At 41.7% G+C, this 7,692-nt stretch overlaps 1 pseudogene; it reads right to left on the reverse strand.

Annotated features, from left to right (window-relative positions):
• Window positions 1-579: 579 nt before the first annotated feature.
• On the reverse strand, window positions 580-1,184 carry LOC102919277 (large ribosomal subunit protein eL18 pseudogene; annotated as a pseudogene).
• Window positions 1,185-7,692: the final 6,508 nt, after the last annotated feature.

The following is a 7,692-nucleotide window of genomic DNA, read 5'->3' on the forward strand; positions in this document are numbered from 1 at the left end:
GGGGTGTCCTTCTTTAAGTTATTTTATAAGAAAATTTTCTTCTGTGATTTTGTTAAAAACATTTTCTGGGCCTTTAAGCTGGGATTCTTCTCCTTCTTCTATTTCTGTTATTCTTAGGTTTAGTCTTTTCATAATGTCCCAGATTTCCTGGATGTTTTGTGTCAGGAATTTTTTAGATTTAAAATTTTCTTTGACCAATGTATCTATTTCTTCTATCTAATCTTCAATGACTGAGATTCTCTCTTCTCTTGTATTGTTAGTGAAACTTGCATCTGTAGTTCCTGTTTGCTTACCCATTTTCATTTCCAGAATCTCCTTAGTTTGTGTTTTTCTTATTGCTTCTATTTCCAATTCCAGGTCTTGAAACATTTTATTCATTTCCTTCAACTGTTTTTTTTTCCCCTTGGCTTTTTATGTGGATTTATCCATTTCCTCCAATTTTTTGTTCATCTTTTTCTTGATTTCTTTAAGGGATTTATTCTAAGGACTTCAAACATCTTCAAAAGGTTGGTTTTAAGGTCTTTTTTTTTTTTTTTCAACATTCAAAGCTTTTTTTTTTTTTTTTTTTTTTTTTAACAGTAAAATCCAAGGTTAGTTTTTGTAGCCGCAGCTAGCCCTTCTGCCTCTGGCACATTTGAACTTCGGGCCCTTGGAGCAGACGTAGGGTTTGGTATGGCTGTGTGGGGTTCCTGGGGCCTTGCCAAAATGCCGGTATACCTCTCGGCCCTTCCGAGGACAGGAGCACAGTGCCACGGCCCTTGGGAGACTTCAGGGCCAGCTGGTTGAAGGTGAGGATCTTACCCCCAGCCTTGAGGATGTGACTTCGGGCGCGGCTGCTCACCCGCAGTGCACACACCGCAGTTTAGGCACTTCGAGAATCCGCACATCATCTGTGACTGTCCCCACAACCACAGCTGTCTTGTTCTCTCCGCCAGGAAGCTTCATCTTTTGGATCATCCTGGACAGGGACAGAGGTGGCCGGTTAGTGTGATTCATAAATAACCTTTTCAGCACAACCTGATTGAAGGTCGAGTTGGTTTGTCTGGTCAGAAACCTGGACAGCTTGACCAGCAGCCGCAGGTAGATGTCTTGGCTCTTGGGCTCCTTGTGCTGAACCTTTCGGTCCTTGTTGTGGCGAATGTCAACACCCATGATGGCGCCTCCTACTTGGCCAGGTCCAGAAAGACCTAAGGTCTTTTTCTTATGCTTCAGTTATGTTGGAATATTCAGGGCTTTCTGTAGTAGGATAGCTGGCCTCTGGTGGTGAAATATTGACTTGGCTGTTATTGATTGTGTTCTTACCCTGGCATCTAGGCATCTGGGTTTGGGGTGATTATAGATCTAGGTGATGATTTCTAAGTTTGTCTTTGTTAAGTGGAGTTTGGTTCCTTGGTTTCTTTTCCTCTCTGGTCCTCTGGTTTGTGTGGACTGTGGTTGAGCTGGACTTCTTGTGGCCAGTGTGGCCTCTTCTCGAGTAGGGAATCTCCATCTGAGTTGGGGGCTGTGGCATGGTGGTGAGGAGGGGAGGAGTGATTGGGGATAGTGTCTGGGGGCAACAGAGGGGGGTACCAAGAGAGTGGAGAAGGTCTGTATGCAGGTACCTACCTGGAGTTCTGGAAGCTAAGATAACCCCTGGTCCAGCAAGGAGTCTCTGCCCAAGTTGAGGGTTGGGACAAGACAATGAGTAGAGGATTGGGGTCCACCGACAGAGTGGAGGAGGTCCATGGGCAGGAGGCCTATCTGGAATTCTGGGGGCTGGCAAGGTCTCTGGTCCAGCAGTGAGTCTGCCTGCATTTGCCTACCTGTTCTTCTGGCTGGAGTGGCCATTTCTGTATCCATTGCAATGATCATGTAACTTCTGCCCTATATCTAACTAAATGTAGAATTACATTAATTATGTATATTGAATGACTTACATTCCTGGTATGAAACCAACTTTGTCATAGTGAATGGCTGTCTCAATGTGTTATTGATGACTATTTGTATGAGGTTTACTGCGAAGTTTTGGATTTGTGTTCATCAAACAAATAGATACTAATTTTCTTTTTTTGTGTCTTTGTTCAGTTTTGATACCAAGATTATAGTGGCTGTGCAGAAAAGGCTTAGCAGTGTTTCTTCTCTATTTTGTGGAACAGTTTGAGGGGTGTAAGTGATAGTTCTCCCTTAAAGGTTTGGTGGAATTTGGTTTCAGACTTTTCTTGTTGGGGAGACTATTTTTTCTTAATCAGTCCACTTTTTAAACAGAATTACTGGTTTTAAAAGCCAAGGACCTAGAGGCAGAGAGTCAAGTATGCTCAGTGAGGAAAGAACACAAAACTCCCTTTTCTCAAGGCACCACCCTGACATGATCATCATTGATATTTTCTAAAGGAACAGACTTGTGTAATATACCAGCCTCTTAGTAATCTAACATTTTCTGAATTCCTGGAAAAATTAGAATAACATTAAGAAGGAAGAATCACAAAATTCACCCAAGCAGTCACAAATTTGCTTCACCATACCTGAAAACTTTTAACATCATAACCAACTACTCAAAGTACATTTTTTCTTTTTTTCCAACCACAGGTGTCCCCCAGCCTCCCACCAATCCACCCCCAATTCCCACCTCCTCCAAGGCAAAGACTCCCATGGGGAGTCAGCAGAGCCTGGTACATTCAGTTGAGTCAGGTCCAAGTCCCTTCCCCTTAACCAAGGCTGTATAAAGTGTCCCACCACAGGCACTGAGCTCCAAAATGCCCGCTCATGCAGCAGAGACAGATTCTGATCCCACTGCTAGGGGCCCCTTAAGCAGGTCAAGCTAAACAACTATCTCGCTTATGTAGAGGGCCTAGTCTAGTTCCATGGAGTCTCTACAGCTATTGGTCCACAGTGCATGAGTCCTCACTAGTTTGGTTTGGCGGGGAGCCTCTTATTACTACTTTAAACCCATTGCTTGATACGGATCTACTTAAGTTCTTTACATCTTCATTTGATTTTGGTAGGTAATATGTGCCTAGGAAGCTATCAGTTTCTTCTAGATTTTCCAGTTTTTTGGAATAAAAAAATTCAAAACACTTCTCAATGATTTTCTGGATTTCACTGGAATCTGTTATAACCTCCATCTTTCCATCTGCAATTTTATCAATTTGGGGTTCTTATTTCTTTTGACTAGTTTGCCTGGAGCTTTGACAAAATCTTCTGTTTTATTCAGAGAATAAAATTTTTGTTGTTTATTATTCTTTTAACCTCCATTCAATTGGTCTCTGCTTTGATCTTTACTATTTCTTTCTACCCACTACTTTTGGGTTTGGCTCGTTCTTATTTTTCTGACTTCTATTGCATCATTAGGTTATTTATGTGAGATCAGACTTTTAAAAATGCAGTCACTCATAGTTACAGCTCTTCTTAGACCTGCCTTAGGTGTATCACTGAGGTTCTAGTAAGCTGTGCTTTTATTCCCATTTGATTCTGGGAATTCAAACATTTCCTTCTGATTTCTTCAGTGACCCACTGATCACTCAAGGGTGTATTGTTCAGTCTTCCAAGTGTTTATGAAGTCTATAGTTTCTGTTGCTACTGATTTCTGGTTTATCCCATTATGACCTGAGAAGATCCACAATTTTGTATTTGTTAATTGTGACATAGGATGGTATATTTTAGAGAAGGTTTCCATGGGCTGCTGAGACTGTGTTTCATTTCTGATGGATGGAATGCTCTGTAGATATTTGTTAGGTCCATTTGATTTAAGGCGTAGTAAAACGCTGGTTTCTCTCTTGGTTTTAGTTTGAATGACCTATTTAAAGATAAGAGTGGGGTTTTGAAGTTACTTACTATTATTGTATCAAGACTTATCAGACCTTTTATATTCATTGTGTTTAGTTTTTGAAATGAGGAGACCCACCATTCAGTGCACATACATTTACATGCGTTATGTCTTCTTGATAGGAATTCCTTTTATTAGTATGTAGTGGTCATTTCTTCTAATTTTGAAGTCTACTTTATCAGATATCACGATAGTTACAATTAGCCTGTTTTTGGCTTTTAGTTGCTTGATAGATTGGAGTCTATTGTTTGACTTTTAGTCTGTAGGTGTGTTTCTTGGAGACAAGAGGAAGTTGAATTTAGTTTTAAAAAACTTTATTATTATTTTTTGTGTATGATATGTAGCATGGATGTGGAGGCCAGTGAACAACTTTGTGGAGTCAGATCTTTACATGGGCTCTAGGAACTTAGGTCACTAGGTGTAAGTGTCTTTATTCACCAGGTAATCTTGCAGGCTCTAGTCTTTGAATCCGGTCAGCCAGTCTGTACCTGTTTGGTGATGTTTTGGAACCACTGCGATGTAACAGTTAGGGGTCATTTACTAATTCCTGTGATTTTATTGGTTGTTACTCCTTTTGAAGGATACTGTTTATTCATTTATCGCTCTTCTGTTAGTATTAGGGGTTTGCTGATTTAGTGTGTTGACATAATGAATTCCTTTTAAGGTCTCTTTTGTTTATCCATTCCTATCATGAAATTTACTCACTTTTGTGGTATTGTAATTAGGATTTCTTTCTCTGTGTCTTTGTGTATAGCATCTCTTTAAGAATCTGCCAGAGTGCTGGCTTGGTGGTCATGAATTGCCCTAGTCGATGTCTGTTTTTATATTTTTGGTTGTGAGCCTAGCCTTTAACAGCTGAGCCATCTCTCCAGCCCTCGATGTCTGTTTTTAAATGTCTTATTTCACTATCAGGTTCAAAAGACAGCTTTGTTGGCTATCGCAGTCTTAGTTGGCAGTTATTTATTTTCAGGGTTGGGATACACTGTTTCACATTTTCCTAGCTTTTAGGGTTGCCATGGAAGACTGCATGTTATTCTGATGTATTTGCTGTAGTAGGTGAGTTGTCGTTTCCCTTTAAGATTTCAAAATATTTTATAAATCCCTTTGTGATTTCAAATTCCTAGCATGTCATTAAAATAATGTTACTTAATTTTCCCATATTTTGGTACTTCTATCTTTTTGTGATTAATTTCTACTGTAATTCCACTGGAGTCAGAGAGTATAGCTGTATAAGTTCAATCATTTAAAATGTGTTCACTTGTTTTATGTACCATACACGGTCATTACAATTTAAAAATATATGTGTTTTGTTTGCATGTATGTCTATGCACCATTTATGTACCTGGTGCCTGAGTAGGACAGAAAAAAAAAAGTATAAGATCTCCTGGAGCTGGAGTTACAGGCGGTTGTGAACTGCCATGTAGACACTGGGAATCAAACCTGGGACCTCTGAAAGAGCAGCTCGTGCTCTTAACCGCTGAGACATTTCTCCAGCCCCTTCTAGTGATTTTTACATGTGCAAGTGAAGGAAAAAGATAGATATTCTGCTATTGTTGCACATAGTGCTCTAGAAATCTTAACTGGTTGACATTGTTATTGAGGTTTCCTATCCTTTTCCCTGCCCCTCTCTGTTTTGATAGCATCTCAGAATTTCACTATGTAGCCCAAACGACCCCTGAACTCACAGGCCTGCTTCTGGCTGATTACTGGGATTAAAAGGCAGCCAACACAGCTGGCTTGTATGTATTTAAAATATGTTTATCACACATCCTGCAAAGAGTTTTTAGCCAGATACATCCATGTTCTCCTTTATATCCTTTTTATTACTGTCATACATTTAGCTCTGACATGTTATAATCTCCACAATATGTTGTTTGTTTCTTACAATTATCTTTTAAAGAAAAATGGTCTTTAATAATTATAAATGCTCAGTACTTACATTTTCTAAATAGTTTTGTTTTATTGTTAATTTATGAATTTATTCAATGAAGTAATACAATTCAAATATATATTTTATGAGATTTGGTCATGTATTTATTACATCACTTAAGGTGCATTTCACCTTAGAGTGTATTAGATGTTGAGGTTCAATGTTACCTTATATTTATGCCATTAGCATTTAAAAACATGTGGTATAAAAAGACATATATGAAATAAGTAACATCATAAAATACATGTAAAGCAGTACTATTTTAAGAAATAAATGAACTTTATGGTGTAAGATTTGGGCTTGAACAAGAAAAAAATTCACTTAAAGACACAGGTCTTGGGAGTCGGAAAATGGATCAGCTGTTAAAAGCTTTTGTTGCTCTTCCAGATGATCAGAGTTCGGTTCTCAGGCCCACAACCACCTGAACTCCAGCTGTGTGTGTGTGTGTGTGTGTGTGTGTGTGTGTGTGTCCTATACCATCTCCTGGGATGTGCTGGCACACACACACACACACACACACACACACACACACACACACACAATATATATACTTACACATATAAAAAAAATAAAACTAAAAACAAAAAACTGGGCCTATACTCTCCTGCTAGCTTTCAGAAAATGTGACCAGAGGGCACAAAGCTTCACAGAAATGACGACTGAGTTATCTTTCTATCCTTAAGTGCATCTATTTCAATTCCTCAAGGCCTCATGTTTAGAAGATCCTGGCTCACAAAGGAGCCTGGGAAGGGGCATAAGAGAGAGAGAAAGAGGGGAGGCCGTAGCTTGTAGTATCCCAGAAGACAAAGGAGATGTTTCAGGATGGAGAGCGTGGCCTGCACTGTGTACCTAAGACCTGGTTAATAAATCAAAGCCTTTAAAGTGTCTCTGGAGTTTTGTGATACATTAGTTCAATAAGACAGGTGGTGGTGGTAACGGCTGAACGCAGTCTCTTCAGAAGGAAATGGGAAATGAGGAGGAGGAAATGGGTCAATAGGACACCATTTCTTTGAGACAGCAGCAGCGGACAGAGAGGAGGGCAGGCTGTCCCCTTCTTTCTTCAGACTAGGAACGGGGTGAGTCTCCACGCTGTCCAGATGTCTGGAGTGAGGGGTGGCTTTAGGGCACCGGATACCAAGGGGGAAAAGTTCCATTTGCACCCCTCCCCCTTAGCATGAGGCACAGCCGCTTCACTCAAGTCCTGAGTGCGAGACAGAGTAAATAGTTAACGAAGCAGCACAAACTCAGTCCTGGTTCCCTGGGCTGGGAAGACAACAGTGATTTTGAACAGGCTGCCCATCTGTTTCACCGGGCTGTCTCTTCTTTCTTCTTCTTCTTCTTCTTCTTCTTCTTCTTCTTCTTCTTCTTCTTCTTCTTCTTCTTCTTCTTCTTCTTCTTCTTCTTCTTCTTCTTCTTCTTCCTCCTCTTCCTCTTCCTCTTCCTCCACCTCCTCCTCTTCCTCCTCCTCCTTTTCTTCTTCTCTTTTCTTCTTCTCCTCCTTCTCCTCCTCCCCCTCCCTCTCCCTCCCTCCCTCCTCCTCCTCCTCTTCCTCCTCCTCCTCCTCCTCCTCCTCCTCCTCCTCCTCCTCCTCCTCCTCCTCCTCCTCCTCCTCCTCCTCCTTCTTCTTCAAGGAACCCAACAGAGGAGAATCCACCCTTAGTGACACACCATAGACCTTCGAGAGAGGCCCCCCGGGAAGCTGCTTCTTGCTAATTCTGTGCGAGTAGATTGCACACTTACCGGGAACCGTGCTGCCCTTTGCAGCCCTCCGCAGGACTTCACACTCACAACCTCTTCCGACGGCGCCTTCAGGGCTGGGGGGTCCCCAGCTTCGGGTGGTCCCAGCCTCAGGCGCCCCAGCGCCCCGCTTCCGGTGCGGGCGGTGCGGTGCGTGGCGTGGCGCGCGGAGCCCCGGTTCCCACCGGGCAGCACTCCCGGTTCGCCAGGGTTCTGCTGGCGC

This window comes from Peromyscus maniculatus, chromosome 6 (genome assembly GCF_049852395.1).
Source record: "Peromyscus maniculatus bairdii isolate BWxNUB_F1_BW_parent chromosome 6, HU_Pman_BW_mat_3.1, whole genome shotgun sequence".
Lineage (NCBI taxonomy): Eukaryota > Metazoa > Chordata > Mammalia > Rodentia > Cricetidae > Peromyscus > Peromyscus maniculatus.